Genomic DNA, 7,956 nt, shown 5'->3' with positions numbered 1-7,956 from the left:
CACTCATTAATCGGAAGATAACGAACAACGACAAATCAAGCAATGAATAACGAAGCAAAATCAAGTTCGAATTTTCGGTGGACGAAATAAGACTTCATCGTGATTTGTCCGTCACATCTTGACTCTTCGTCCTACACACAGAAAAATATCATTCTACTGCTGACAAAACGATTACTTAGCTTACTTTCCTTGTCTTAATCCTACAATTTTAAATATGGATAAAGTTTATCCAAATCAACTTTTCAAACATCATCACGCTTAAAATATGAGGTGGATTAACAATACTATACTAGGTCTGAAATTAGTTCAATAATCCCTCTATTGTAATTCAATTGTTTTGTCACTTAACCTCGATAAAGAAGACAGCAAAATTTCATTTGGTTAAATTTTACTCATTTTACTCGTTTTAGGATTTTTCGTTCAAAAATTCACTTTTAATTTTTTATTATATATAATAGAATTATCTTTTCTCTAGTTTTTATTAAAAACTTAGTTGAAAATTAAGTATTACCCAAGTAAACTCAATGTGAAAAAACAATTCCCTAAAAATATGCGGGGACACATGTTGTTCAGATAATAATATAATAAATAATAATTATATAATTTTATATAATATTAATAATAGTTAATATATAAATATATATAATATTAATAATATTAATATTATCATTAATATTTAGTATCTTTCCATTTTGGACTAAAATGTTTTATTTTTTATAATAAAACAATTTTGAAATAATAAAATAGAATTACTATAAATAAATCTATAAAGTTACATTAATTTGACTAGAAATTTATGCCATAGTTTTTATCCATGCTATAGGTTGATTTTAATTAGCTATTTGATTTATATAAAGTAATGTCATCGGCTTCCGATTAACCATATAACGGACAATCTCTAACATCTCTAATGTTTCTCACGTCTATAATGCATTATTAACATTAAAATGCCCAGGAACAACAATCCCTTTTTAAAAATCTGAAAACCATGTCATTTCGTTAATTCTAATATTTTAAATTGCTCTATTCCTCATTACTTGTATCATCAATGACACCTGAACACGTTGAGAACATAATGTGCAAAATATATATTTTTTATACTGTAAACAAATTATATAAACAAATATAATAATTTTTCCAAACTTATAATTTCATATAGTAAGATATATTTCATATATCAAAATTATTACTTACTCTTTACAATTAACATAAAAAGATTGATGCATGGACACCTAATATAAATTTAATCGAAATTAAAAAATTAAAATCTCAAATAATAATTTGTATATTATACTCATATAAAACTGACAATTAAATAAAAATTCAAAATGACTATCTTTTAATATCTAAAGTAAATTATAACAAAATTTATCACAATATTATCGATTTTTTCTATCACTCTTTTAGCGTGTTCTACTTAAAAAATAATTGCAAGTAACGAAATTTTTTTTCTGAACCTTGGAAAAAAAGAATGGCTATGACAAAACAATTCAGCATTTTAGTGTCAATATGATAATTTATGTCATCATATTAGTTGGGCTTATACTTTAAAGTGTAATGGCTTTTGATTCAGTTAATATGTAATTGAGCTTTAAAGAACCAAAGCACAAGTGTTTTAGAGATATAAATAAAAAATAATCAATTTCACTTTTTTTCTTACAATATAGATAAACACTTTTTTATGCATTTTCCATCCAGAATCAATGTCAAATATCAATGTCAAATGTGTTTCACTTTTAAATACGATATATTAATTTGTGATGTTTTCAAATTTTCTTTTCATTAATATTAAGAGATATGAGTAATACATCCTCTTAATACAGGCCTGCTATTCAACGACGATGAAAAATAGAACACGGCGAACTGTTAAATTGCATAAGTGAGACAGGAGACGTTCCTCTCTAGCGCTGCATTCGCGGAATACGACGAGTAATGAGCGGAAGGGGTGAAAAGACTTTCTAAGTCAAGTTTTATCGCCGAGCGGTGAGAGTCTGACCTTGTTTCGCGGCGAGGTCATTTCGATATGTTCTATATGCTCCGCAATGTTGTTTCGGAATTTATAAATTTCACGGCAGAGGAAACATTCTCCATTCTTCTCGCGCCGCGAATTTCATGTTCCTTCGAACGTCCAGCTATCTGACGGTCGATTGGCTTCGCAGAATCGGAATAGAGAGAGAGAGAGAGAAAAAAGCCTTATCAGAGCTGATACGTCCTGACCAAACGTTCCTCTCGGGTGCCTGGTGTTTCCTCGCTATTTCCGCGATTCGCTCGTGCACACGCCAGAGTGTTTTGCGTGTCAACGTTTTATCCGATTGCGATCTCCTCCTCCCGGATACTTTCCTCGAAACTTTCTGCCGGTGCGTGGATCTTCAACATCTAGGCTAGATACCCTTTTCACCCCTTCCACTTCCTTTCATATCGTACTATCTCGCGTACGCGACTCTCCCTCTGGTACGACCGACAATGAAAGTAGACGCTTAGCTCGCTGCACTCGTGGACTATTCTTCCTATTCAGCATCGTTATACTCGTTTTCGCGGTTAACTACGCCTAGCCTGACCCAATTTCGATTTCGAGTAGACCGGCCGGCCGAGCGCCGCAACCGGAATCGGAAGTGAAAAGTCTCCGTCTTTACCCTGCGCGACTTTGTCGTCTTAACGATTATCCACGTTATCGGAGAATCTTTCGACTCGACGATGTCGATGACTTGTTCGCACTTCTTAACGTTTCTATCAACGTGTAAGTCTACGACGACGCACCGATGATAAAGTTCAGAAACTAGAAATAAAAATGTTCGGCACGTGACTCATTATGTGAACGTGTTTGGCAATTTTGTTTGAAGACAGACATCTCCGAAGAGACGTCCCGCATTCGCAATACGCGCCGAGGAAACGGTGGAAATCGGCGCATTTCTGCCGATAGGCGAGAAAAGAAATCGCGTCTGTTTCTGGGTCGGCACCGCGCAAAAAGCCTAGATCGGTGAAAATCTGGCAGAAGAATCGGAAGCTGCTCGTAAAACGGAAACTGTTAAGACGCGTTTCACTCGGCGCTCGTGCGCGCGCGACGACCAAGAATCACCGGCGATCGACGTGAGACGGGGGAGGGAGGGGGCGGCAACAAGACGATAAAAAAAGAAAGAAAAAGAACGACCGGAGGTTTCTGGGCCGCGAAAGCGCAAAAATTGGTAAACGACCGATTCTACGTTTGTTCGCCGATCCCGCGATCACCTACGTCGAAGAAGGCCATATTGACGATTTGCCGAGCATGAAAATCAACGGCGGCCTTCTTCGTCCTTTACGCGCGTCCCATCTACGCGTGTCCTTAATTGTGCGACAATTCAGCCAGAAACTTCATTTCCCGTATGCGCTCGCGTTTAACTCACCAATATACGTAACATAAATATACAGAGTAAGATAAGCAGATAAGCAGATATAAGTGCACATAAAAAAATAATTTTCTGCTGCTAAAAAAGCGATTACTCAGTTTATTTTCCTTCTTTCAAACAGGGTTGAGCAAAAGAATATATATCTTTAATTAAATTAAGTTTAAAGTTAATGACATAAAATAAATTTAGTTAAGTTAAGGTTATATAAACAAAAACTGAATTTAATTTAAAGTTAAGTTAAAATTAAACTTAGTAAAGTTAAAAATTAATTATGCAAAGCCGTATATGTTTTTTGCATAATTAATTTTTTAATCATAAGTCGAATTTATGCGAAATAATGAAAAGGTAGTTTTTTTATAAGAAAATATTGATTGCATGTGTGTGTGTTTCCAGCTCAAGTTTCTATGCAAAAAAGAACACTCGCCTTTAGAAAGATGAAAAATACTTTGTTACCATTATTTTTTATTTTTTTCAATTTTTTATATTGTAAGCAGCCTGCTATGATTTTAATGATGAATGAATTGTCTGCAATGATTTTATTAATAAATTAATTGGAGTTATATAACAAAAGTTAAAATTAATATATTTTAAAATAATTGGTGTAAGTTAAGTTGACTTATTTAAAATTAACTATGTTAAAAATAATTAATTTATTAACTTAACTTTTAACTAATTAACTAGTTATTATTATTATTATAATTAACTAGTTATTAATTATAATTATTATTTAATTTTGTTCTTAATATCTTCAACAAAGGATGGTTTCCTTGATAATAATCTTAAAATATATTCATCATACGGTATGTATCTTTCTGTGTGCAGTAATAAGTTCTATAATTAATTAAAGTTCCGCTTGCGGATTATAATGTATCTATATTCCTTGTATTATCTGCCAAATTAAATTATTACATTACAATTATATGAATTCATGTACTCCACATAAAGATTTATGTAACTTCAAATTTAAATATAAGTTTTACATAATTCTTTTTTCTTTTAACCTTTATCTAATTGTTACAATAATCTTCAAGTAACGCCTCCACGATAAGAATAGTTTAACAAATAAATTTATAAATTAAGTTTTTGTTTCGTTTTTAGAGCCATTTGCGTGTGCACAAGCGAAAAGATCCTGTTAATATTTTATTTTATCGTACAAATTTTGAAACTAATATATTTCTATACCAGGGCCCATAATTTTGTAATTATTAACCTTATAAATGTTATAAACACGTTATTATTAACGTTATAAACATAAATAGTATTGTTGAGTTCAAAATTCGCATATACACTTTGTTATAATTATTTATTTCATTTAATAATTTCATATAATAATTCCATATAATAATTATTTATTATACTAGTATAAATAATAGTAAAATAATTATAAATAATAATAAAATAATTAGTAATAATTACAAGTAATAAATAGTAATAATTGATTAATTATAAATAATGATATAAAGTAAAAGTAAAGTAAATTATTTATTACTTATAATAATTATTAATAGTAATTAGTAATTTACTAATAGTAATTATTATTTATTAATATATTTTTATTACTGTATAATAATTATTTTATATAATTTTTCTAACTGGAAGTCTTAAATCTAGTTATTGTGTTTTCATTTACTTTAAATGTCTTTATCTAAGAGTTTCTCTCTATTAGTTTTCCAGAGTTCCGTTGCTCTTTGTCGTGCGTTATAAATTTGTGTACTCTAATAAACATATATTGTAACACTATTTTCCTTGTATGATTTCATATATGCCTGGGATTTGCGTTTTAGAAATGGTTTGTCCAGGCACATTGAATAAATAAAACTTTAATAATAATAAATATTGTTATATAATTGGTCACTACACGACGACTAAAATAAAAAAGTTATCTTATGAAAAAGAAGGACCAAGTCATTTACACGTTTTCCTAAACTCGATTTCTCTCTCTCCCCCCTCTCGCTCTCTACTTCTTCCTCTCTCTCTCTTTTTCTCTCTTTTCCGCAACCGAAACATCTCTAAGGCCGCGCCAAGCCCAGAAAAGAGAGAGCATTGCTCGTCGTCGTGCTCGTCGTCTCGCGGCTCAGTTCCGCCGCGTTTTAAACGGTGAAAGTAGCATTTTGACAAAAGGTAAAATCCGCACAAACGACACTGTCACCCGTAGGAAGTGCGCGAGCGTGCCGCGTGGCGAGGACGCGCGACAGAAGAAGCGACGTCGTCTTGTCGTCACCCGGGCTGATTGTCACGAGCGTGCACTCAGCAATTAGCGCGTGACGAGCGGTCTGGGTCTGTTTCTCATTCCTCGTTGTTGCGCAGTCCTCGGGACGGCAGCGTAGATTCGACTCGATCAATCGAGAATGGACGACAACGTGACTACAATTAACGACGACAAGAAGGATGAAGATGAGGATAAGAATAAGGAAGAAGAAGAAGAGGAGGAGAAGAACGCGATCAATCGGCGATCAAATTCGCGCCACCACGACTTTCTCGGTCAAGCTCTGCCGTTTCTGTGCCTTTTCTAATCTTCGATAGCGATTGCCTCGTCAGCTGTAGAAACAATCCTGGCGGCAGCAATTAAATCGCCGTGAGATCGAGAGAAGAGACCGTTGAAAACGGTGGTATCGTTAACTCTTTCGCGCGGGCAATTAGACGGACCCATTAGACGGGAGTCTCGAATTACCGGCTGGATTTTTGCTGGTTGTAAGTGTGCCTGATTAGAGGTGCTGATAAGTGAGAAAGCGCATTGTAAACAACTCGTCGAGATGATTGTTTTAACGCGCTGATTGAAGGTTCATTAATAATCCCGACCCAATATCGATTATTCCGATAAGAGAATATGTGCGCGAAAATTTCATTCGGTCGGCGAAAAATTGTTAACGTCATTTTGAATTCGGTTCTCACATTATTCACAATCCCAATACCGTCTTCGGAACTCAACGGAAATTCTCTTCGACTTTGTGAAATTAGAAAGATACTTATTCCTTTGTCCCTCTCTCTCATGCTTTATTTTGGAAAGTCATCGTTTCCTCAACTATGCGTCAAGTTATTTAAAATTTGTTGTAATTTTAAAATTTAGTAGTTTTTCGTTACGTGAAAAACTACTTTTTTCCAGCGAGAAATACGCGACTTCCACTTTGCACCAACGTCATTTTGTTAATTTTCAGTTTTTTATAAAATCCCCAAGACATATACTCTCGAAACATATGTATTATATGAGATACGTGGAAAGTTTGAAGTCAATTGGTGCAATAGTCCTCGAGAAATTTTGTACGTCTTCTTTGAAGACATGATTTCGAGAAAAACGCATTTCAGGAAATTTTAGGAAGGCAAAATAAATTAAGAATTTATTAAAAATTGCACTATATATTAATTGAAATATTATCTAACTTCTCGTACAATTGGACAAAGATTGGCTGTTCGAAAATTGAAATATTTGAAACTAAAGTTGAAATTTTTTATACGTGCTTCTTGGAATTAGGTATACTAATTTAATTTCTACTTTAAATCTCTATCTATCTATCTATCTATCTATCTATCTCTATCTCTATCTCCATCTCTCTCTAAAATTAAAATTTTAATGAGAAACTACTACGCCGTGTATGTGAGAAAAAAATATCTAAGAAATAAAAAATATTTATTCTGTGTGTGAAGGTGCAAGTATTTATACTAATATAAAATATTGTTTATATAAGAAAATATACATTTGCTTAAAACCTTAAATTTTCATGAAAGCAATTGTTTATTCTGTTTAAATAAAGATATTAGATTTAAGTAAATATTTTATTATTATCCACTAAATAAATATTGTTTAGATATTTTTCTCTCAGTGAATATTATTAGATGCTAATATATTGATATTATGCACAAATTTCAGAATTATTGATTATTTTGTTTAGAAAATACAATAATAAAAGGTTTGCAATTTGTAATAATACTCTCTCTTTCTATATATATGCACTTATATGCCTCTTTCAATTATGTGTGCATCTCTATTAGATTAATTGACGCACAAATAAAACATTAATAAGAAAAATAAAAATATAATATTTTTCTTATTTGTTATGATGTGTGTGTATATTTATTTCAAGTTTGTCTCAAATTTAAATTTATTATTTAAATAATAACATAAATGTGTGGAAAAGTAATTTCAATAAATAATAAATTTATAAGTGATTCACTCTCTTGTGTGTGATGCGTTGATGAAAATGCGACATTAGCCTTACAACCTATTTAAAATTTTATAGCTATACAATATATTTCCGAAAAATCATTATATTTTTGATATTCTTTTATACTTATATAATAAATGTGCAAAGTTACAGATTAATATGTTGCGGGGTTTTTCTAGAAAAAAATTCCAGAGTATAGTCTATTTTTCCGGTCATTCAAAGGTCTTGAAGCGATTTTTATACGAAGATACAACCATCCGCTATCGTTAAGATCGTTAAGAAAACGAATACCCGAAGGCACCGCTATCTTCAATGGTCCCGTATAACGTCCAACAGTACCTCGCGCAAAAATACAGACATCATTCACCCGTCGGAATCGGGCGACGACGGCGTCGTCGATCCCATCGATCATC

This window comes from Odontomachus brunneus, unplaced genomic scaffold, assembly GCF_010583005.1.
Source record: "Odontomachus brunneus isolate Ranch 3 - 2012 unplaced genomic scaffold, Obru_v1 Obru_scaffold_123, whole genome shotgun sequence".
In the NCBI taxonomy this organism is placed as follows: Eukaryota; Metazoa; Arthropoda; class Insecta; order Hymenoptera; family Formicidae; genus Odontomachus; species Odontomachus brunneus.
The sequence above is the reverse complement of the archived record's forward strand: the minus strand, read 5'-3'. Positions refer to the sequence as shown.